General features: G+C 43.2%; 1 long non-coding RNA gene across 2 annotated transcripts in view; it reads right to left on the reverse strand.

The window, feature by feature from the left end:
• Nucleotides 1-25,384, reverse strand: part of LOC116593309 — a 43,753-nt gene that overhangs the window by 10,544 nt on the left and 7,825 nt on the right. The gene's annotated exons all lie outside the window — the stretch shown is intronic.

Genomic DNA, 25,384 nt, shown 5'->3' on the forward strand with positions numbered 1-25,384 from the left:
GAGGTAAAACTCTCTTTCATCCCAAACCTCCTGGGCTTTTCTCTTGTCTCCACTGGAGCCACAAAATCACACTGAAGCAGCAGTCAGCCATCTAGAGTGGGTGCCAGAGTTCCCGAGTTTCCCTGCAGGGAGCATCTGGCAGGAGATCTCATTTTCTCCGTTTATTTCTGGCTTACAAAGGTATTTGGAACATCTCTTTCCTAGGCAATCCCTTGGATTTGGAAGGGACGATGAGATTGACTCAGTGTGTGTTTTGAATATAGAATGTGTTCCTTCATGTAACAGTGTTTATTCCACTGGGCCTAGGCTGTGGTGGAATGGCCAGCATCTACAGTTAGGTGGCTATTTGTGGTCACATAGAGACGTGGGTGATGTCTCCTCTTTTGTCAAAGGTGATGGATCCTGATGGATTTGTCTTTTCATTCAAAGAGTTCCAATGAGGGCAGAGGGGAAATTCAAAAGTATCCCTAGGAGCCTTGGATGATTTTAAAGGGAAGCCTGACTTCCTAGTTTCACTCAGTGGATCATCTAGAGAGTTGGACATGCTGTATTTTCTCTGCAGTTTCATGGTTGGTGAAGTCAGAAGGAGAATCTTTGGGAATTCCCCTGGATAGATGCATTCTGGTGGCTTCATGGGGTTTGGTGTCAGGAACCCTGGGGTAAATTTCTGTGGCTGCTTGCCCGACGCTGGGTGAGTCAGGTTATCCCACGGGTTTTCCACTACCTCCTTAGGAAATTGCTAGCAGGAAATGTTCTGCTTAAAGTGGAGCCCTCCTCCACTGTCGGTGGGCATGCGGGTTGTTGCAGCCATTCTGGAAAAGAGTGTGGTGATTCCTCCAAAAACTAAGAACTGAACAACCCTAGGATCCAGCAAATGCACTCTTAGGTGTTTCCCTAAAGGGCACAAAAATGCACATTCAATGGGGGTACAAGAACCGTGATATTTACAGTAGCATTATAAACCACAGCAAAACTAGGGAGGGAGTCCCAATGTCGATATGTCGATTGACTGATGAGTGATTATATATATGTATATATGTATATGTACACATACATGTATATGTATGTGTATATATGTATATATATGTGTGTGTGTGTGTATGTGTGTATATATATATATATATATATATATATATATATATATATATATATAATCTCCCACATCTTCTAAATGGAATGGGAGCCAGGCTCAAAAAGAATGGAATCTTCTGCAAGAATGCAATCTTCCACCATCTGCAAGGATGTGGATGGATCTAAAGTGGAATTAGCTCAACAAAATCAGTAAGAGAAGACAATAGCCTATGACTTGAGTCCTATGGAATTTTAGAAGGAAAACAGACAAACATAGTGGGGGTAGAATGAGAGGCCAATGAGGAAACAGACTCCACCTTAGAGCACAAACTGAGGGTTGCTAGAGGGCAGGGGTGTAGGGGGGAAGGGTTAAATGGGTGATGGCTACTTTCTGTGATGAGCTCTGGGTGTTCTATGCAGGTGAGGAATCATGAAATCCTACCCCTGAAGCAAAGGAAGTAACACTGCATGGAAACCAATTGGAATTGAAGTCAGTGAAGAAAAGAAGAAGACCATGTTCTGCTTCACAAAAAGTGAGGTAAAAATGGAGTGATTTTTGCTCTCCTGTTCTGTAGATGATCATTTTTTAACACACTGTGGTAGGATACGCTAGGTTCTTATTGCATAAGGAGCCCTCAGAAAGCTGCCATGAAGGCTTAAGATCTCAGAACTTGTACATGTTCCATTGATATGTTACTTCCAGTTTGCCCAGGTACAAAGGTAGGTGGAGAGAAACATGGCAGAAGAGGAAAGGAGGTTTTAAGCATTCAGGAGGTAGCTTTCCCTCTTTCTTATGAAAGCCTTGGGCCAGTGTAAATTGAGAAGAAGAGGGGGCGGGGATCCCAGAGCTTTGCAGCAGGCAGGGAAGTTCCAGGTCTGTCTAGAGCTGACAGGGGTCCTTGAGGAGAGCTGAGGTAGGGGCATGGCAGGCCCGAACTGCTGGTCTGGACAGGGGTTCCCTGAGGAGCTGAGTTGAGGAGTTGAGGATGGTGTTCAGGCTCTGGGTTTGTAGCTACAGAACATGAGGGAGTCCTCAGGGGGTCATGCAGGTTTCTACAGCTCTGAGGGTTCTGTGCAGCTCCAAATGGACTGGTTTCCTGCTGGGTGCAGGCAGAATCCTACTGTGTGGCTCCAGGGTTCCCAATCTAGAGAGCTTGGGGGACAGACCCCTGGGGAAAGAAACCTGAAAACACAACTTAGGGTTAGGGTTACGGCATTGGGGCATGGCAGGCCCAATCTGCTGGTACTAAAGCAGGCTTCCCTTGTGGTTGAGTTGAGAGAGTATGTCTGGCAGTGTGGTAGAATCAGGGTTTCTGGCCAGGGTGACTGCTGATGGTGGAGGTGGCTTTAGAGGGACATGCAGGTTTGTCCCTCTCTGAGGGAACTGTGGAGCTCCAAGTGGCACGGTTCCCCCTGCCTGGTGGTTGGATTTCCCGGTTGTCATAGAGGGGTCCTTAATCTGGGGAGTTTGGGGGCCAGACCTCTTGGGATGGAAGCCTAAAACAGAAACTAGAGTTATGATAAGGGCCAAGGGGCATGGCAGGCTCGATCTGCCAGTGCTGAGGGGGGCTCCCTGGTAGGTGACCTCAGGTGGGCGTCAGATAGCACATCAGACTCTGAGTTTGTGTCCAGGGGGGCCACAGAAGCTGGGGGTGACCTCAGGGTGGCATGCAGATTTCTCCCACTCTGAGGTTTCTGCAGAGCTCCAAACGGCACGGTTTCCTCCTGTGTGGTGGGCGCAGTCCTGGGTTGTCACTGAGGTGTCCTTAATCTGTGCCGGCATGAGTCTCAGTGGTGCCCAATGGTGGGGTTGGGGGACAGGCCTCTGGGCATAGAAGCCTGTACACCCCACCCAGGGTTAGGGTTAGGGCCTAAGGGCATGGCAGGGCCAATGTGCCAGCGCTGATGCGTGCTCCCCTCAGGGCTGAGTTGAGGGCGTGCATCCAGTGGCACAGCGGAATACGGCTTTATGGCCCTGGGGGCCACTCATGGTGGGGGTCACTTAAGGGGGGCTTGCAGGTTTTTCCCCCTCTGAGGATTTGGAGCAGCTCTAAGCCACAAGGTTTCCTCCTGCGTGGTGGGTGGAGTCCTTTGGTGTTGCTCAGTGGTCCTTAATCCGGGAAACGTGAACGTGGGGGCCAGACCTCTTGGAATGGAAGCCTGAAAACCAAAACTAGGGGTATGATAAGGGCCTAGGAGCATGGAAGGCCTGATCTGCTGGTGCTGAGGTGGGCTTCATGGTGGGCTAAGTTGAGGGCAGGTGTCAGGTGGCACATTGGATTCCAGGTTTGTGTCCAGGGAGGCACAGATGCTGGGGGTTGCCTCGGGTGGCATACAGGTTTCCACTCTGAGGTTTCTGTGCAGCTCCAAATGGCACCATTTCACCCTAGGAGTCCAGCAGAGTGCTGGTGTGAGTCTCAGCCATCCCCAATCTGGTGGGCTTGGGGGCCAGGCCTCTGGGTATGGAAGCTTGTACACCCCACCTAGGTTTAGGGTTAGGGCCTAGGGACATGGCAGGTCCAATTTGATGGCATTGAGATGGGCTCCCCTCAGGGCTGAGTCTAGGACATTCATCTGGTTACCCTGAAGAATCAGGGTTATTGCCGGGGTGCTGCCAACAGTAGGGGTGGCTTTAGGGGAACATGCAGGTTTCTCTCCTTCTGAGGGTTCAGCGCAGCTCCAGACAGCATGTTTTCCATCTGCGTGGAGGGCGGATTCCTGGGGTGTCACTGAGGGGTCCTTAATCCAGGGGGTTTGGGGGTCAGGACCCTTGGAGTATAAGCCTGAAAACCCAAACTAGGGTTCGGGTTAGGGCTTAGGATCATTGCAGGCCCTATCTGCTGGCTTTGAGGCGGGGCTGCCCTCAGGGATGAGTTGAGGGCATATGTCCAGTGTCACAAGAATCTGGCTTTATGGTCATGGGGGCCACTGGTGGTCAGGGTAGCTTTAGGGTGGTATGCAGTTTTCTCCCCTTTTGAGGGTTCAGGGCAGCTCCAGATGGCACGGTTTCCTACTGTGTGGCATGAAGAGTCTTGGGTTGTCACTCAGAGGTCCTTTATTTGGGGAGCTTGGGGGCCAGGACCCTTATAATGGAAGTCTGAAAACCAAAACTAGGGTTTCTGTTAAGGCCTGGGCATGGCAGGGCCAATCTGCCGGTGCCAAGGCAGTCACCCCAGGGGGCTGAGTAGCAGGAGGCCTTGGACTTGTGTGCGCCTGGCTCATAGAGAGCGTTCTCATAGGATTTCAGCTGCGACCACTCGGGACCCCAGGCTAGGCCCAGATGGTGGCCCTGCAGACATGCACCCCAGGAAGCGAGTTCGCCGGGGGTTTTCCAGCCAATTCTCACGAGTTTTCTGCCCAAATCGACACTGATATGGGCAGAAAGCTTGTGAGAATTGGCTGGCTTTGGGTGGCAATTTGGGCCATGCTGGTGCCCGTGGTCTAGAGTGCTTTCTCGCTAGGTGCATGTTGTGGCTATCCAGAAACAGGGGTGGGGCCCAGGTGGCTCCCATGAGGTACCCTGCCAGGGGTGCTTCCCAGGGACACAGTTGAGAGAAGGGGTTCTGGCTGAGCATCAGCCTCCGTGTTCGTGACCTGGTGGGGTGACAAAGGTGGGGGTGGCCTCAGTGGGGGCATGCAGTTTTTTCTGCTCTCAAGGGTTTTGCGCAGCTCCAAATGGCATGGTTTCCTCCTGGGTGGCAGGCAGAGTCATGGGGTGTGGCTCAGGGGTCCCCAATGTGGAGGACTTGAGGGACAGGTCCCTGGGGAAAGAAGCCTGAAAACCCAACTAAGGGTTGAACTCAGGGCCTAGGGGTATGGCATGTCCGATCCACCAGCATTGGGGTGGTCACCTCATTACAAGAGGCTGAGTAGGGAGAGGCATTGGCCTGAAGTGTGCCTGGCTCATAGAGGGCTTTCTCTTTGGGTTTGGGCCACAACCACTCGGGACCCCAGGATAGCCCCAGGCGGTGGCCCTGTGGATCCAATGCCACCAGAAATGAGTTTGATGGGGGTTTTCTGGCTGGTTCTCATGAGCTTTCTGCTCAAATTGATATCGGTTTGGGCAGAAAGCTCATGAGAATTGGCCGGCATTGGGCAGCGATTCGGGCCGCACTGGCACACGCAGCCTGGAGCGCTTTCCTGCTAGGTGCATGTTGTGGCCATCCCGGAACACAGGCCAGGCCCACGTGGCTCCCCCATGGGCCCCCGCACAGAGGAGCTTTCTAGAGCAGAGTTGAGGGAGGGATTCTGGCTGAGCATCAGCCTCCATTTTTGGGCCTGTGTGGGGTGGCCTCAGGGGGCGCATCAGGTTTCCCTTGCTCTGAGGGTTTTGTGCAGCTCAGAAGGGCACGGTTTCCTCTGGGGTGGCAAGCGGAGTCCTGGAGTGTAGCTCATGGGTCCTCAATCTGGAGGACTCGAGGGACAGGCCCTTGGGAACGGAAGCCTGAAAACCCAACCGAGGGCTAGGGCGAGGGGCTATGGACATGGCAGACCCCATCTGCCAGCATTGGGGTGGGCACACCAGGGGTCTCAGTAGAGGGATGTGTTCTCATGCGAGCCTGGCTTGTAGAGGGCTTTCTTGCTGGGTTCAGGCCGTGACCACTTGGGACCCCGGGCTGGGCCCAGGAGGCTCCCCTGAAGCCCCCAAACACTGGAAGTGAGTTAGGCTGGGTTTTCTGGCCAATTCTCATGAGCTTTCTGCCAAAATCGGCATCAATTGGGCAGAAAGCTTGTGAGAATTGTCTGGCTATTGGGTGGCCATTCAGGCCACACACTGGCGCCCTGCTGGGAGTGCTGTAAGACGTCTCCGTCGGCCCACTGGCAACCCTATAGCGCGTCCGCCAGGGCGTATTTGCCAGTCACCGCCCTGGGACTCTAACCCAGGAATACAGAAAGGACAAAACCCACAAAACACACAACGAGGACATAAGAACGAAGCATACAAACAACAGAGACAAAAGACAAAGCCGGCTTTCTCACCGATCGGTTGCAGCGACCTGTTGACCAGTTGTCTGGTGGGCTTGAAGGGGAGATCTCGGTGGGACCTCCAAATGTAATGCCAATTGAATATTACCCCCACCTTAAAAGACCACCAGAGACGTGAGTCAAAGCCAATCAGCAAGGGTCGTTTATTGCAGGTTCGAACCTGGACCTCTGCACCACTCGTTGCCGATAACGCCGAGAGGTCCAGAGCTGGGTTGGTGCAGGATTTTTATAGACAGATACAAACAAGTTTCGGGTGGGGCTGAGCTGATTGATTGATAGTTTGAACAGGCATACTTGGCGTCAGTGGATTGGGTCAGGGGACCCCGCACGAAAGCAGACAAAGCAATCTTAACAGAAGCAGATCTGGCCGGTTAGCCCACGCATGCAGAAAAAAGCACTACCAGGATATTGGAGGCCTGGTTACTTATCAAGTAAAGACAATTGGGAGTCTCCAGGTGGAATGTTACATTCCTGCTATCAAGCATCCTTGTTAATGAGATTTAGGTTTAGAAGAAATTTAACTTTATTTACTTTTCCTTCTACCTCCGCCTCCTTCGGTGTTTTATGGAGGGGAGGGTGACATTAGGGCTATTGATAAGGTAACTTCTTTGTTGTAAATCTCAAGGACATTTGCAAACCAAGGGAGACTCCTACCTTGCAGGACTGTGATCTCTGCAAGTTAACTATTTATCGTTTTATGGCAGTCAGGGGTGCCTGAGGAATGCTACACATATGGAGGGGAGCGGGTGAAGGGGGGGGTGCAAGGCACCAGTTTTTGCTTTGTCCTCAGCCAGCCTCCTGCCCCTTCAGTGCTTTCTCACTAGGTGTGTGTTGGGGGTGTGTGGGACTGCCAGCAGGGCCCACGCGGCTCCCTGAGGGCCCCTGCAGAAGAAAATTGCCCTGGGGCAGGTTTGGGAGGGGGGCAGTGGTGCACATTAGTGTCAGGCCCTGGCTTTTTTTGGCAGAAGGGGGCACTGAAGGTGAGGGCAGCTTGAGGTGGGCATGTGGGTTTCTCCCACCCTGAGTGTTTCTTGCAGCTCCTAAGGGCACGGTTTCCTCCTGGGTGGCAGGCAGTGTCCTGCCATATGGCTCAGGGGTCCACAATATGGAGGGCTTGAGGGCCAGGCCTCTTGAGATGGAAGCCTGAGAACCCAGCCCAGGGTTAGGGTTTCAGGTCTAGGGGCATGGCAGGCCTCAGATGCTGATACTAAGGAAGGCTCCCTAGGGCCTGAGTAGAGGAAGACCTGGGCTGGGTGTACACCTGCCCTTTTAGAGTGCTTTCCCATAGGTTTCTGGTGACAGAACTTGTGACCCTCTGCCTGGTCTAGGTGGCTCCCCAGAAGGTCCCTGCTGCTGGAAGCGACTTCCCTGGGGCTTTCTGGCCAATTCTCACTAGCTTTCTGCCTAAATCGACATCCATTTGGGCAGAAAGCTCGTGAGAATTGGCCGGTGATGGGCAGCGATTTGGGTCAGGTGCAGCCCCGTTCTGACAGCGGTTTCTTGATAAGTGCCTTCTGAGGTCTTAGGAGACCACGAGTCTGTCCAGCTCGGTTCCTAGAGTCCCCCCAGAGGGGATCTACCAGGAGGGGGGGGGCAAAGTTGAGTTAGGGTGTGACCCTGAGTCTCAGGCTCCAGCTATTTTTGGCAGAAAGGGGTGCCCTAGGTGAGTGTGGCCTGAAGTGGGCATACAGGTTCTCCAGATCTGAGTGTTTCCCTGCAGCTCCCAAGGGCAGGGCTTCCTCCTGGGCAGCAGGTGGAGATCTGTGGTATGGCTCAGGGGTCCCCAATCTGGAGGGCTTGAGGGCCAAGGTTGGAAGTCTGGGGTTGGGTTGGAAGTTGATGGCTGGGGTTGGAAGTCTGAAAAACCAACCCAGGGTTAGGGTTAAGGTCTATGGGCATGACAGGCCTCACCTGATGGTGCTGAGGTGGGCTCCGTGAGGGCTTGAGTAGAGAGTGGGTTTAACCTGCATTCGGAGGTGACCTGAGCTGCCAGTGCGCCTGCCCTTTACAGCGCTTTCCCATAGGTTTCTGGCAACAGCACACAAGACCCCGGGCCAGGCCCAGACGGCTCCCCACCCGATGGTCCCTGCTGCTAGAAGCGATTTTGCTGGGGCTTTCGGGCCAATTCTCCCGTGTTTTGTGCCCAAATCAACATTGATTGGGCAGAAAGGTCGTGAGAATTGGCCAGGGTTGGGCGGTGATTCAGGCCATGTGCCAGCTCCGCCCTAGAGCGTTTTCTGGCTAGGTGCGTGTTGCAGTGGCATGATACTGCAAGCGGGGCCCAGGTGGCTCCTGGAGATCCCCTGCAGAGGGTTAGACAAATAAATAAATAAATAAAATCTTATAAAAAAAGGAATAAAGGTAAAATAAGGACATTCTTGGATCAAGGGAAATACGAGATCAAGGGAAATACGAGACTCTGGCCAGTAGTCCTGTTCTATAGAAATGTTAAAGGAGGTTCTTCAGACTGAAGGGAAGTGATACAAAGGGAACATTGGAACTGCAGGAATGAAGGAGGGGCCACAGGAATGGTAAATATCTGGTTAACTCTAATCGACTAGTTTTCTCTTAAGTTATTTACACATACAAATACTGAAAGAAAACAATGATCACATTTTCTAGTTTTTTTTTTTTTTTTAAGTTTTAATTTTGGAATAATTTCAGGAGCACAGAAGTTGCAAAAAACAAAACAAAACAAAACGCCCAAAACAAAAACGTGTACAAGGTAGTCCTGTTAATCTTTCACCTCTCCCAGTGGTGACATCTTGCATAACTTCAGTATACTATCAATACCAGGAAAATGACATTGGTACAATCCATAAAGCTTACTCAGATTTCACCAACAGCATTTCTCAATTTAGACTGCACGATGGGTGAGCTTCTTCTACCCAGTCTTCCCTTCTCCTTCACTAGGGGTCAGGTTTGTGTTGTCGTCTGACAGCTCTTCCAACTTTCTCCATTTTATCCCACAGACATTTCCCCTAATAAAATCCTTGCAGGTTTAACCCTACCTGGCATGTGCTTCTTAGAGGACTGAGACTAATGCATTCTATTTTTGTGTGTTGTTAGTTAATCCATCCTGGACAATGGGATTCAGCTTGAGCCAGAAGCATTTGGGATTCTTTTGACTGCTGTAACTGTCCCTACTTCAAGGAGTGCTGTGGGTCCCCAGGAAAGGGGGGTCAGGCTGGAAGGAAGGTTCACTGTGATTAACTTTGCTTGCAGTATCATGTCAATGCTGTAATCATTCATGTAGATAAAAAGGATGGGTCTGGGAACAGGGCTTCCTCTGTTCATCTGGACACTGGAGGGCTGCATTGTTAAGTTTGTGGAATAAAGTTAACCAGGGAGTGGAGATGGAGAATGATGAGCTCATTCATTTCTTGGGATGCAGTATATTGAAGGTCACTGGGCTTAATCCCAGGTCACTCACATACTACCTCTGTGAATTTAAAGATAAGTGTTACTAAGCCTGTTTCCCCAGTTGAAAAATAATAATAATCTCTACCTCATAAGGCTGGGATGAAGATTCACTAAAAGCTTATCTTTAAACCACAAAGCTTGTTGCAATGGAATGCTCAAGGAGTGGGGATTGCTGTTATTTAGAAAAGTAGTTCAGACCCTGTAACGACCTCTAGAACCCTTCTATGACTACCCAGTGCAGGTGGGACAAATCCCACATCCTCAGGGGCTCTGGCCTAGGAAGACTTAAGGAACGAGCAGTGCCTCTTGTAGTTCTGGTAAAAAACAGCCCTTGTCTTGAGTTCCTTCATTGAATTCTGTACCTCTCAAACTTTAATAGGTATACAGATCACCCAGGGATCTTGTTAAAATACAGATTCTGATTCAATTGGCACAATCCATAAAGATTTGGATAGGGCTTAAGATCCTGCATTTCTAACAAGCTCCCAGATGATGCTGATATTACTGGTCTGTAAATAAGACTTAGCAAGCCTCTAAATGGGCCTCTTTTTTGTTCTTTTGTATGTGTTCACCCACTGGGCATAGTGTCATGACCATCTAGAATATGTGCCCACTTCTAAATCATACTCCATGTACCAGGGACCACATGATTTTCTAATGGCCCTGAGCCTGCACAGCCCCTCCCCTGAATTCATTCCCCTTAGGGGAGAACTTGCTGTCAATGTGCACCCCTCCCTGGCCCAAGACATGACCATGGGTCAAAGAGGTATCAACAGAGCCTGGACCTAGACATGCAGACAGGGGTGCAGAGTGGAGGGTGGAGGGGGTGGGGCTAGCTCTCCTTCCACTGCCATGTTCTGTGAAACTTCAGAGAATTCAAGAATTCAAAATCTGAATCTCAACTTCCAGGAAGATATATCTGCCAAGGTGGGCAAGTAGAACATATTTTACTTAACAGTTTGATAGTTCAGTTTACAATTTTTAAATACTGGTATGTGGGTCTTTTTAAATGGTACGTGGGTCTCCATTGGTATTCTTGTCTTGGCCTTGAAAATGGCACCTGCTGAGTTCTCCCCTCTTCTTGGCTGTCTGTGTTCTGGACACCTTAGGTTTCCTCCAATTCTTTGAGCAAGTCATGAGCTGCCTGTTTCCAGGTGTTTACATTTGCTCATCTCCACCATTATCTCCTGCTTAACACCAATTCATTACCCACTGCCTGTCTTTTCTCAGTTGAAAGGACAGGAACATGTAGAAGCTGATTTCTCTTAACAAACAACTTCACGATATTCCCTTAGCTCTTTCTTAGCACTATGGGCTTTTCCTTTTAAAAACAATTACAATTTTATTTACCCATTTATTTCGCTATTCCTGCTTTATTGTCCCTTTATTTTACCTTTGGAAACAATTGGCTATGAGGAGGTGATGTGTCAGTGGGAAGAGAATACAGATTAATTTTTCTATGGCTGGGTTTACAAGAGAGGGAAGGTGGGGAGGAGGGAGAGATGGAGTAAGAGAAAGAGGCAGTTACTATGAAAGATTGGATAACCTAGGGCAACAGTTCCCAGTGTGTTCTGAAGGCTCGTGGGCATCTCTGAGATCTTTTCAGGGGGTTCCCAAGGTCAAACAATATAATAATATTAACTTAATAATATTAAGTCTCCTTTGGAGAGCCCATTTTCAAGCCTGCTTGATACTCTCTCTGGAAATTGAATTTTTTTAGTGTGTCCTCATGATGAAATTAAATGTAATTTTTTGATACAATCAGACCCTTGCACTACCCTATAAACCTAAGGTCCTACCCCTCATTCATTCACTTAGTCATTTATTCATTCAATAATAGTGTGTTTAGAGACTAATATAATTGTTGCTGGAAACAGTCATTATTCTTTTTATACTCAAACTCTCTCTCTTTTTTTTTTTTTTAAATTTTACTTATTTGACAGATAATCAAGCTCTCTACTTTTGACTGACCCTTCAAGCTGGCTCCTGTGTTCTTTTAGTACCACCATCTCTTTACTTTTATACTTCCTTGTTTCCTTGTTTAAAGGGATACTTATATCTCTTTAATACAGCAGTCTGAATCTGAGAATTTTAATGTGGACTAAATCTGCTTATGTTTGATAAGATCATGATGAGTAATATGTTTGGACTGGTTTCTACTTCCTTATCTTCGTGTTTTTTTGTTTTTGTTTTTTCATTTTTCCTGCCTTTTGTTGACATGGTTACACTTTCTTCCCTCCCCCTTCTTACAATGGTATGTAATTACATGCAACATTTAAAGTAACCATTAATTCTTTCACATACATATTTGATTTTAAAAATTCAAAATTAATCCATTTCTCTGTACTGCTCACAAATATAATGCTTTTTCGATTCTTGACAGTGAATCCCATGCCTTCAGTCTTTCATGTTATTTTTGTCTGCTATTTTTGGTCAAATTTTCTTTATTGCCCCAAAAGTAGTCATTGTTATTTTTTGTCATAAATATTTATTTAGATTTACCCACATGTTTATCATGTTCTTTGGTCACCATTGCTTCTTTCATCCTCCTTTGTTCTTTTGGACACAGTTTTATTCTTCCTGAAGTACAGTCATTAGTAAGTTTTTTAGTGGTGGTCTATTCATTGTAAACATTTTCAAATGTTCTTGGGCTGAAAATATCAATGTCAATCCTGCATAATAAGTTAGGTGGGTTTAAACTAATTTATTTGAGAAGTCTACTGGAAGTCAAATTTTTATTCCTTTATAGGTGATCTTTCTCTACTCTTTAGTTGCTTTAAAAAGATTTGTGCTTTGTCCATAGTCTATGTGTTTACCTCAAAGTGCCTAGGTAAGATTTGTTTTTATTTATATTGTCCATGTCTTGCTATAAGTTTTCAATCTAAACACATTGAATTTCTTCAAGTATGGAAAGTTCTGAGTCATTATCTCTTTGCATAGTCCCTTTTTTTCAATGATCTCTTTGCATACTGTCTTTCTTATACTATCTCTACCAGCCTCTTTGGGAATTTTCATTAGATTTATATTAGACTTCATTCTGTTATTCATATTTTTTCAACTGTTGTTATTTTCCTTAACTTTTTGAACTGCAGCTTGTTTAGTCACAACGCCAAAATCTTGATATATATATTTTATCACTCTGGCTGATGTTTTTATTGACCCTTAATTTGTTTTCTCTGTGGTGCTTTACCCTCCCACCCTGCCAGCATCTTCCTTTAATGGACTGAAGTCTTATTCATTCATCCACTTACTCTTTTATTCACCCATCTATCATCAATTCCTTCCCTAATTTATTTATTTATTTTATTGAGTTATAATTGACCTATAACATTATTAGCTTCAGGTTTACGAAATAATTTGATATTTGTACATATTGCATATTAAATCTAGTTAATATCTAGTTTCAATTTTGTTCTTGTGACAACTTTAAGATTTACTCTAATAGCAACTTTAAAAATATATAATATAGTATTATTGACCTGACCCTTCTCAGCCCTCCCGTCAGCTAGCCCAGAAAGCCTAGGTCTTAGCCTAACCATAGATCTAGAAACAAAAGACAAGGTTCACACTCTGCATTCTAATGAAGAAAGGAGACGGAAACTCACCATATGACAAAAGAAATGTACCCTAAGTAAAGCACAAATATGAAAGAATGGACAATAGGAAGGAAAAGATTTAGGAAATGGGACAATAAATGAGAGATGTTCTAAAAAGAACACAGTACAGAGAGATCTCACAATTTATCCAAACACCACCCTCAAAATTTCTCTTATTTTTCCACCTCTCTCCAATTTCCAGTCTGCCTGGCTCTCTCTGGGTTTTACCTTGAGTGGACCCAGAGCATGGACCATCCAAGCTCTGCCCTCAGGCAGCTCCTCCTTCCTTTGCTCTGCCCCCCTTTCTTGGCCAGGTGGGCAAAATGCAGATTTTCCACTGCAGACAGAGGCCAATCTCTGTAGAAGTAGGACTTTGGGGTTGTGCTACAGCACTGAGGGGAAAAGAATGTGCTGGTTGCTGATGCCCTACAGAATCATGGCAAAAATTCCCAGTTTCAGAAGTTAGCGAGAAGAAAATGGTTGGCAGGGGTGGAAGCACAAAGCAAGTGTTGAGAGGGTGTGAAATTGTCTGGTACCCTAGGGATACAGCCTTATCCCCTGAGTAGGTCCTGTTTTGGAAAATCTGAATGGCTCATTCTTCCTCAATCCCAAGAAGGCTTTATTCCTGCTCTTTCTCTTCTTGGTCTGGGCAGAGATCTAAGACTCCTCCCTAAGTCTTACTTGACAGGGTCCTTGTTCAAACATAGAGAAATAATGGAAGGCAAAGGTGTAAAAAAGAATTTTGGCATTTCCTCCAGGAATCAAAATTACCCAAGATTAGTAAGTTTCAGGCAGAGGCTGCAGATAAAGAAGGAAAAGGAGAGTGAAAATCTAGAAAAGGGCCAGAATGTACACATCTAGGCTCCAGGGGGCAAGTTGCTTACCTCTCAGTGTGGTTCTGAGGTTAAAGTTGTATGCAACTGATGAATCACTGAATACTACCTCTGAAACTGATAATACAGTATATGTTAATTAAAATGAATTTAAATAACAAACCTTTTTCTTTTTTTAAAAGATTTTATTTATTTATTTGACAGAAAGAGATTACAAGTAGGCAGAGAGAGAGAGTTGAGGAAGCAGGCTCCCTGCTGAGCAGAGAGCCCGATGTGGGACTCTATCCCAGGACCCTGAGATCATGCCCTGAGCCGAAGGCAGAGGCTTAACCCACTAAGCCACCCAGGCGCCCATAATGAAACTTTTTTAAAAAAGCAATCAATGTCACCAAACAATTAAACAGAATAATTAAAGTAGTGGCTACCTCAGAGGAGCACTCGATGCCCCACGAAGACAGTAGGTCTGGAAGGAGACAGATAAAATAATAAATAACAGCTGTTATTAATTGATTGATTGCCCATTCTCACTTGATAGATCCTTCTTAAAGGTCTTCATAGTAATTCCCTTCCTCATGCCAGGAGGAAGAAAAAGGAAAATCGAACTGAGGAGAGTAGGACCCACATATCAAACTCCAGGAGATTCAAAGTTTAAGAATCCTTCTCAAATGCTCACAATTGATGTCCCTTCTATGAGCAGTTAATATTTTATCTCTCAGAGAACACAGCACATTCAATAAAGGCTTCCTGAGACTAAACCTCTATTTTCTAAAGCAAATAACAAGACTGAAAAATTTCAGAGAAGAGGGAGAGATGAATTAAGATCTGAAAGAGAGGAGACCATGTCTTTCTTTCATTACTGTATTTCAGAATGCAGAAAAATGCTTGACATAATTGCCATTCATCTAATCCACAAATATTTTGAGTGTCTATTGTGTGTCATAATTGTACAAAATGCTGGAAGTAAACAGAGAAGATGGCTTAGTTTCTGCCCTCATGAAGCTTACATTCTGGTAAGGAGATTATTCTATAAAAATGTAAAAAAATAATACATTTTTAAGCAGAAAGAGTTAGGGGGTCTCAGGAAAAAGAAAGACAAGACAAAGATTTGGGGATTGGAGAAGTCCTTTTAGTCCTCCAGCTATTTTCATAATCTGTGCCCTAGGCTCTCCTTGCCCAAGCGCCTTCCTGCCGAATTCCTAGGAGGTGTTAGAATTGCAAAGAAGTGCAAAAAACTCAGTAGTTAAGGATTTAAGGGAACAAGAGGAATGTAAAAACTAACAAGTTAGTTTGAGTTGGTTAGGCTGAGAAATAGCCTAACCATATCAGAGATAGTAAATTGATGATAAAACTCATAGTGCTGTTTCAAAAGTAAAGATAGAGCCCAAGTGTCCCTCAACTGATGAATGGATAAAGAAGAGGTGGTATGTATTTGCAATGGAATATTATTCAGTCTTAAAAAATGAAATTTTGCCATTTGCAATGATATGGATGGAGTTAGAGTGTGAAAAAGTCAGAAAGACAATACCATTTGGTTTCACTCTTATGTGGAATTTAAGAAACAAACAAATAAATATATGGAAGGGGAAAAAGAGAAAGAGGAGGCAAACAAGCTGTAAGAGACTCTGAACAATAGAGAATAAACTGAGAATTGATGGAGGGAGGTGGTTGGGGGATGGGCTAATGAACGATGAGTACTAAGGAAAACACTTGTGATGAGCACTGGGTATTGTAAGTGATAAATCACTGAATTCTACTCTAGAAGCCAATATTGCACTGTATGTTAACTAACTGCAATTAAAAAAAAAAACAAAACACCTAAAGATCAATTTAACACACATTCTTGGGTTATTTTTGTTTCTGCAGGATTTTAATCCCTTTGAGCACTCAAACACAGGACTATGTGCAGACTAAGAATTGATGATGCTGACTCTTGCTGGCCCTTGTGACTTCAATCAATTAGGACCCTGATTCTGGTCAACTTTTGCCCTAATTCTATACTGACCTCTCCTTTGCCAAGCCCTCCATGAATGTGCATGCACCTTTAGCTTAAAACTTCCCCAATTCTAGACTTCATCAGGATAAAAAGATTTTGCACAGGAAAGGAAGTACTCGACAAAACCAAAACAACCTATAGAATGGGAGAAGATATTTACAAGTGTATTATCAAATAAAGGGCTAGGATCCAAGATCTATACAGAACTTATCAAACTCAACAAAATAAAAACAAATAATCCTGTCAAGAAATGGGCAGAAGACATGAACAGATATTTCTCCAAAAAAGACATACAGAAAAAGCCAACAGGAAGAAAATGCCCCACATCGCTTGTCATCGGGGAATGCAAATCAAAACCACAATGAGATACCACCTCACACCAGTCAGAATGGCTAAAATTCACAAGTCAGGAGACAAAAAATATTGGTGAGGAGGTAGGTAAAGGAGAACCCCCATATACTGTTGGTGGGAATGCAAGCTGGTATACATTGGAAAGTGGTATACAGTGCAAGCTAGTATCACTCTGAAAAACAGTATGAAGTTTCCTCAAAAAGCTAAAAATAGGGCTACCCCACAATCCAGCAATTGCAGTACTAGGTATTTATCCAAAGGATACAAACATAGTGATCCAAAGGGCACCTGCACCCCAATGTTTATAGCAACAATGTCCACTACAGCCAAACTGTGGAAAGAGCTGAGAGGTCCATTGACAGATGTATAGAAAAAAAAAGATGTGGTATATATACAATGGGATATTAAATCAGCCATCACAAAAACTCTGAAATCTTACCATTTGCAATGACATGGATGGAACTAGAGGGTATTATGCTAAGAGAAATAACTGAATCAGAGAAAGACAACTATCGTATGATTTCATTCATACATGGTATTTAAGAAACAAAACAGAGGCTCATAGAAGAAGGGAGGGAAAATAAAGTAAGATGAAATCAGAGAGGGAAACAAACCGTAAGAGACACTTCACTATAGGAAACGGGGTTGCTGGAGGGGAGTTGGGTGGGGGATGTGGTAACTGGGTGATGGGTATTAAGGAGGCCACTTGATGTAATGAGCACTGGGTGTTACATGATGAATCACTGACCTCTATCCCTGAAACTATTAATATATGTTACTTGAATTTAAATTAAACAATAATAAATATTCTTAAAAAGGTGGTGAAAACAACGACAACAACAACTACAACAAAACCTTCCCCAATTCTGTGGTTCAAAGAGACACACTGCTTTGGGCAATATCCCCAGTGTTCTTCCTTACTTGTTGCAAGTAAAATCCTTCCTTTTCCTATGCTTTATCTGTTTGGCAATCCAGTTTCAGGTAACAATTTCAGAGAGTTATAGGTGTTATGAAGGGAGTAAAGCAGAGGGAGGGAAAATAGATTGCTGAGCCAGTGGATGAAGTTTAGAAAGGGTAGTAAAGGAAGACCTCTTTGAGATGGTAACTTAGAAAGCAAACAATTTGTTGAATAACTGCAGAGATTAATGTAATCTTTTTTCTTTCTCTCATTTATGAAAAAGATGGGTGGGCTTCCATCAACCAAAATTTAGAGGACAACAAAATACTTTAGGAAAACCTTAAGTCAGTGTTTAAAAGATGACCCTGAATAACTAAGTAACTCAAGATTTTCAAGTCCAAACAGCTTACTAAAAATTTTTCTTAAAGGACACAAGATAGTTAATGGAAAAAGAAAATTCAAGACCCTATTGTATCATCCCAGCTGCTGGAAATATCCTTTTCCCAGAGAGGGAGGGAGGAGAGATTAAGAGACAGGGAGAACAGAGTGGGAAAATATAATATACTGCTTTCTCTCTCTCTCTCTCTCTCTCTTTTTTTTTTTTTAAGATTTTGTTTATTTATTTGAGAGATCACAAGTAGGCAGAGAGGCAGGCGGGGGTGGGGGGAAGCAGGCTTCCCACTGAGCAGAGAGCCGGATTCGGGGCTCGATCCCAGGACCCTGAGATCATGACCTGAGCTGAAGGCAAAGGGTTAACCCACTGAGCCACCCAGGTGCCCCATATAATATACTTCTAAATGAAGAGCTGAAGGAGAGAGACAAAGTATAATTGAGCAGTACTTTAAATACAATATCTAATAATTTTCCAGAATGGATTCTGTACTTAGATTCTGGAAGCCCAAGAAACCCCAAGAGAAGATGGAAAAAATCCGCATGTAGATGCATTATGAACATCATAATGCTCATTGGTCATTACTGAATCACATGCCATACTTAACTGCAAGGAATGAAAAGAAATACAGTCTAAATGGTGGATTAAAATGGGTATATTTTTTTTTTTGTTTGTTTTTTTTTTTTTTTTTTTTTTTTTTTTTGGCTAGTTTTCCCATCAAGAGGGAGAGGCAGTAAGAGACAGATGGGATTTTTTGTTTGGGCTTATGGGCTCCATTGTGTCTTGGCAGGTTCCAGTTTATCCTCAATTTTCCCTGTATCACAACCAGGTTTCCTTCCCAACTGACCCACAGTGACTTCAAACCCACCCTGAGAAGCAGAGGTAGGAACAGTCTTTACCATATCCCACAAAAAAGTCTAATATGTGTAGTACATCTCTCATTCTGTTTCGTTCATACCATTCTGCCCTTTTAATCACACTATAGTCGACAGTCTGTGTTTTGGATGACAGTGGGCCTAGGTAAAATTTCGGAGTAGTTTTTACTGTACCAGAAGATGTGAATAGCTATTATGGGTTAACAGTTGGTTGCAATATCCAAGGAAGAAGAGTATAAGGAGTTTTCATGGTCCCCTCTCATTGCATTTTACTCATTTATGCTATTTTTCTGGGCTTTATAGCATGGAAATGTTTAAATGTAAGCAAATTAATGTAAAACGTAACAGCTCAGGGGCACCTGGGTAGCTCAGTTGGTTAAACATCTGATTCTTGGTTTTGGCTCTGGTCCTGTTATCAGGGTCTTGAGATCGAGCCTAATTTGGTCTTGCACTCAGTGCAGAATCTCAGCTTAAGTTTCTCTCTCCCTCTCCCTTTGCCCCTCCCTACCTCTCGCAAATAATTAATTAATTAATTAATTAATTAAAAAAAAGTAACAGTGGGACTCCTGGGTGGCTCAGACAGTTAAGCCACTGCCTTCGGCTCAGGTTATGATCCCAGTGTCCTGGGATTGAGTCCCACATCTGGCCCTCCACTCAGCAGGAGCCTGCTTTTCTCTCTGCCTCTGCCTGCTTGCATCCTTGTGCGCGCTCTCTCTCTCCATGACAAATAAATAAATAAAAATATTAAAAAAAAATGTAAGTGTGGCAGACATGGTAAGATCAAAATGGTATGGTCAGCTGAATTATGCTAAAGGGCTTCAGATTTAAAAAAAAAATTATTCTCAGTGGGGGCGCCTGGGTGGCTCAGTGCGTTGAAGCCTCTGCTTTCAGCTCCGGTCAGGATCCCGCGGTCTTGGGATTAGGCCCCGTATAGGGCTCTCTGCTCAGCGGGAAGTCAGCTTCCTCCTCTCTGACTGCCTCTCTGCCTACTTGTGATCTGTGTCTGTCAATAAATAAATACAATCTTAAAAAAAAATTATTCTCAACCTCTCTCTTTTTCTTACAGCCTACATTGACTCCATAAGCAATCTGCCTTCAGTATAGATGCACTAAATAGATGCATAATTTTCATCTGTTACCAAATTTTCACTGTTACCAAAAATCACCAATATTTCTTAAAGGGAGGAAGCCAGTAGTTATACAATACATTTCCTTCCTTCTGCTTTTGCTCCTTTGCATTCCTTTCTTTTTTCCCCCACATAAGACCCAGGGCCCTCTTTTAAAAACATAAACTGAAATGTGTTTTTCTTCCACTCTATAGTAGTTTTCCAGTGTCCAAAGAATAAAAGTTAAACCCCAGGACTTTTAAAGCTGTGCATGATCTGGCCCTTTTCTACTTCTCATGTTATCTTTCGCCAATTTCTCCCACCACTATCCAACATGTTGACCTTGCTTAAGTTTTCTAGAATTCTTCAAGGTCCCTTTAAAACCAGAGCCTTTGCTCACACTGGAATGTTCTTTTCTCCTGCAATATCTTCTAATGAATTTCTACTAACATTTCAGCTTTCAGTTCAAATACCCCATCACAGAAGCCTTTCCTGATAGGTGTCTTTGTTATAGGCACTCATATATATGACCCTAAACTTTCCTTTCTTGGTGCATAATGGAAAACAACTGTTTTGTTTATGTGTGTATGTGTGTATATACCTCTTTCCAAACACAAAACATTTATTTTTTCTAAATGACTTATGTCTGTAGAGTGTGTCTGTATATTTTTGTTTTCCTACAATATTTGGATCATAGTTCCTATTTTATAGGCCATTTTGTTCATTTTAATATCAAATATGAGAAATTTTAATTTATTTTGAAGTTAATTGCTCATCAGTCTAGCGTCAATTTTTCACTCTCTAACCCCTCTAAGGCAAAAGAGATACATGCCATCTGTACATATCATCTCCATCTCTACCACCCAGAGCAAACAGAATTAAGAATGAGAATTACTCATCTTACTGAAAATAGCCACAACGCATTATCTTTTTACCATGACATCATGTAGCTGATATCATGAATCTAAAAATTACAGTTGTCCCAGAATAAAATGCAAAGGTAGAAGATGACATTTTCATTGCTGTCATGGAACATCATCAGTGAGATAAAAATGAATCATCATAGATCCCAAAGAACCACCACACAACCACCAGCAATGGGTTAGAGTGGACTATCAACATAAATCACTATGGAATCACCATGAAATTACTTTGGATCACCATGAGTCATATTGAGATGCAGGGATAACAATATGTACCACTGAGCAATAGCTTTTATATAAAAATGCATGGGGGTGTCTGGGTTGCTCAGGAGGTTAAGCCTCTGCCTTCAGCTCAGGTCATGATCCCAGGGTCTTGGGATCAAGCCCCACATCGGGCTCTCTGCTCAGAGGGGAGCCTGCTTCCCCCCCTCTCTTTGTATGCCTCTCTGCCTACTTGTGATCTGTCTCTCTCTCTCTCTCTCACTCTTTGTTAAATAAATAAATAAAATCTTTAAAAAACAAAATGAAAAAATGCTTGAGGGGGGTGAATGTCTCTTCCAACCTCAGATTTATCCTCCTCTCTTTCTTTCCTCTCAACATACAACTAATATTGTCCATAAGGCAGGGATAATGTCTTGTTCATCTTCTTATGTCTAGCATTCATTACAGGCCTGCCAATATATATATATTTTTGGGGAAGTAATATAAATAGGAATGGAGACGTTCAGAAGTGTCAGTCTTGAAATCCTAGAACCATTGTGGGTTCTTGAGCAAAGGAAAGATGAAATGGAAGAGCCATTGGGTCGTTGGTATGTCTCACTAAGATTTTTGGGAATGGACTGGGTTGAGGTTCCTGAACATGAGGTGTGGTATTGTGAAGACTATGTCACTGGTCGTGGTAAGGGAGTGATTTTCTTTGCTGGATGGAGACAAGTGTGGAATGGTGAACAGGGATGGCTAAATAGGCAGTTTTTTAGATCCAGAATGGAAGACACCATAATACCCAAAGAGGTATAAAGGCTAAAATCTTCATATATAATGTTGAGTCAGTTTCACTCTTGTATGTCTCAACTAAAGATTTAAGCCCTTTATCACTGGCCCTAAAACTCTCTAACTTTGTCCTCTGCAATGCCCCTGTACACAACTAGGGTCTTAGCCTCTCCCACGGCCTCTCCAAATGCTTTCTATATACAAAGAGAGGCAGAAGAATATAGTAGTTAAAATCTCTGGACTTCGGTAGATCCAATCACGTCCTTGTTGAGTGATTCTGAACAAGTCATGTCAACTAGTTAAGGCTCAAATAAAACTAGGATAATAACTGCCTCAGAGCAATCTACATTCACTCATTGAGCAAATATTTATAGAGCATCTGCTACTTGCTAAACTCTGTTCTAGGCAATGGGAGTACGTCAATGAACAAAATACACAAGACTTTATCCTTTTGGAACTAATGTTCTAGTGGAGAGCTGGAGTGGAAGAAGACAAACAAGGTAGGACTTAGAGTAGTGAAGTACAAAGGACAGAACCTAGCCCACACAAAGTCCCCAGGAGTTATGTGTTAGCATTTTTATTCAAGGTTACCCCCCACCTCCAAAAATCTTTCAGATAATACCAACTTCATTCTCTTATTTATTTATTTATTTTTAAGATTTTATTTATTTGTCAGAGAGAGAGATCACAAGCAGGCAGAGAGGCAGGCAGAGAGAGAGGGGGAAGCAGGCTCCCTGCTGAGCAGAGAGCCCAATGTGGGGCTGGATCATGACCTGAGCCAAAGGCAGACGCTTAACCCACTGAGCCACCCAGGTGCCCCTTCATTCTCTTATTTAAATTTGGATATTGTTTAAAGAAAACCTCAGGATTCTAAGTACATACAAGTTTACAACTTTATCCCAAATGGTCTCATGAAACTATGCCCAGTGTTTGAATTCAAAGATGCTTACTTGAGCAAGTTCCAGAACTCTGAAATGTAACTTTTTCTTTAAATAGAAAAAAATATATATTACTAATAAACTCTGTAAGTGTTCTCCCTTTTAGTTCTTTTTTTTTCTATTCTTTTTTCTCCCTTGAAAATCTTGTTTACTTTATTATTATTTCCGAAGAACTATTTTTTGATAGGTTGATGTCTGTTGTTTTTCTTTCTTTTTCTTTTTTTTTTTTTGCTTTATCAATTTCTCCTTATCTCTACCATGATTTCTTATCATTTCTTTGAGCTTATTTTGCTGTTCTTTCTCTAAATCTTAGGTTGGTCATCTAGATTTAGAACTTTCCTTCTTTTCTATGATATATGTTTTTTTTTTTTTTTTTTTTTTTAAAGATTTTATTTATTTATTTGACAGACAGAGATCACAAGTAGGCAGAGAGGCAGGCAGAGAGAGAGAAAGGAGGAAGCAGGCTCCCTGCCGAGCCTAGAGCCCGATGCGGGACTCGATCCCAGGACCCTGAGATCATGACCTGAGCCGAAGGCAGCGGCTTAACCCACTGAGCCACCCTATGATATATGTTTAAGGCTAAATCTTTAGCTTGTGTATCACTGTAGCCTCATTCCACACATTCTGCTTTCAGTATAGATCAATGTTCTAAATATAAGTGTCTTGTATTTTCCACTGTGGCTTTTTCTTTAACCAATGACTTAAAGAAGTATGGCTTTACTTTCCAAGTGTATTAGTTTTTTTGGGAGGAGAAAGAAAATATTTTCCCCCCTTTACTTTTTATTTTATAGCATTACAGTCAGGGAGAAAGGTCAGTGTGATATGTTTTCCTTGGTATTTGTTGAGCTTACTTTTTGCCTTAGTTTATAGAAAATTATTATAAATTTACATTGTTATATGCATGTTTGAAATCAAAGTGTACTTCTAATTATTTACCCAAAGGATACAAAAATACTAATTTGAAGAGACACATGCAACCCAATGTTTATAGCAGCATTATCAACAATAGCCAAATTATGCAAAGAGCCCAAATGCCCATCAACTAATGAATGGATAAAAAAGTTGTCACACACACACACACACACACACTGAACTATTACTCAGCCATAAAAAATAACAAAGTCTTGCCATTTACAAGGACATGGATGGAGCTAGGGTGTATCACGCTAAGTGAAATAAGCCAGAGAAAGACAAGTACCATATGATTTCATTCATATGTGGATTTTAAGAAACAAAGCAGATGAACATAGGGAAAAAAAAACAGGCAAACCATGAAACAGACTTTTAAGTATAGAGAACAAACTGAGAGTTGATAGAGGGAGGTGGCTGTGGCATGGGTTAAATGGGTGAGGGGCATTAAGGAAGGCACTTGTTGTGATGAGCACTGGGTGTTATATGTAAGTGGTGAGTCACTAAATTATGTTCCTTAAACTAATATTACACTATATGTTAATTAGAATTTAAATCAAAACTTAAACAGGTGTTTTCTTATTATTTGGATTCAGAATTATATTTTATATATATATATATATATATATATATATATATCATATATGTCACGGCCGGCGTGACAAATCAACCAGGAACGTGAGGGTAAGAGGATGAAGAAAAGAAGTTAAGAGACAAAGAGATGGGGGCAGGAGGAGCACTGAGGAGGATTTCCAACAGTGCCAAGTTTATTCAAAGCACTAAGGCCATATATATAGTGATAGAAGCAATACATCTGTGCCTAGTTAAACAACCATGAGTTCCCATAATAAGTTTCACATTTAACTACAAGCAGACGTCGTGACGCCAAACGGCTGATGCCAATACAATTGTTCTGTATTGATACAGCAAACCTGAAAGTAATTTATGAGCAGTACTGGGGCAGCAAGGACCAGCAATGAACTTTTTTTTTTTTTCAATTTATTTATTTTAAGAAAAACAGTATTCATTATTTTTTCACCACACCCAGTGCTCCATGCAATCCGTGCCCTCTTTAATACCCACCACCTGGTACCCCAACCTCCTACCCCCCCTCGCCACTTCAAACCCCTCAGATTGTTTTTCAGAGTCCATAGTCTCTCATGGTTCACCTCCCCTTCCAATCTACCCCAATTCCCTTCTCCTCTCTAACACTCCTTGTCCTCCATGATATTTGTTATGCTCCACAAATAAGTGAAACCATATGATAATTGACTCTCTCTACTTGACTTATTTCACTCAGCATAATCTCTTCCAGTCCCGTCCATGTTGCTACAAAAGTTGGGTATTCATCCTTTCTGATGGAAGCAATGAACTTTTGACCCCAACCGAATTGTTCTCATTTGTTTAGCAAGCGTGTGGGAAGTCATGTAGGCGAGCGCACAACACACAGCACAGACCCTTTCTCAGTGCTACTCAACTTTTCCTGTCCTAAATCTTTTGTTAGGTTATTCGGACTTTAAAGGAGGCACAAGTCAGGGCCTGGTTTGGTCCTTGTCTCAAGCCTTATTGCGGCCTCCCACACATATATATCTATTTATAATAATATGTATATTTTATTATAAACAGAATATAAATGATACATATAAAAATATATATCTTATTCATTGTATTACTTACAACTTTTATAGCCTGATTGTTTTGCTTGTTTGATCTATCAGTTTCTTAGAGAGTTGTAATAAAGTCTCTTTAGTATATTGGTGGATATTTTTGTTTCTTTTTTTGATTCTGTCATTTTATGTTTTACTTATTTTGACTCTTTGTTTAGAGGCTCATACTTTGTAGAAATTGGTTAAAATAATTTGTTCTCTGAATTCCTTTCTTTCTCTCCAAATCTCTCGGTCCACCTGTGGACTTTTATGCCACAAGAGGAACTTTCGCTCTTTCTCTGCATGTCCCCCTCAACCCTCTTCCCATTTCTCTCTAATTCATACTTGGTCTGTGAGAGTGTCTCACCTAAGATTTGAGCATTTTCCCACAGGAGAGCAAGAAAGGGATATAGAGTCCAATGGGACTCTTCCCTTGGGAAGAGGGAAGAGAAGCA

This window comes from Mustela erminea, chromosome 1 (genome assembly GCF_009829155.1).
Source record: "Mustela erminea isolate mMusErm1 chromosome 1, mMusErm1.Pri, whole genome shotgun sequence".
NCBI classification, from domain to species: Eukaryota; Metazoa; Chordata; class Mammalia; order Carnivora; family Mustelidae; genus Mustela; species Mustela erminea.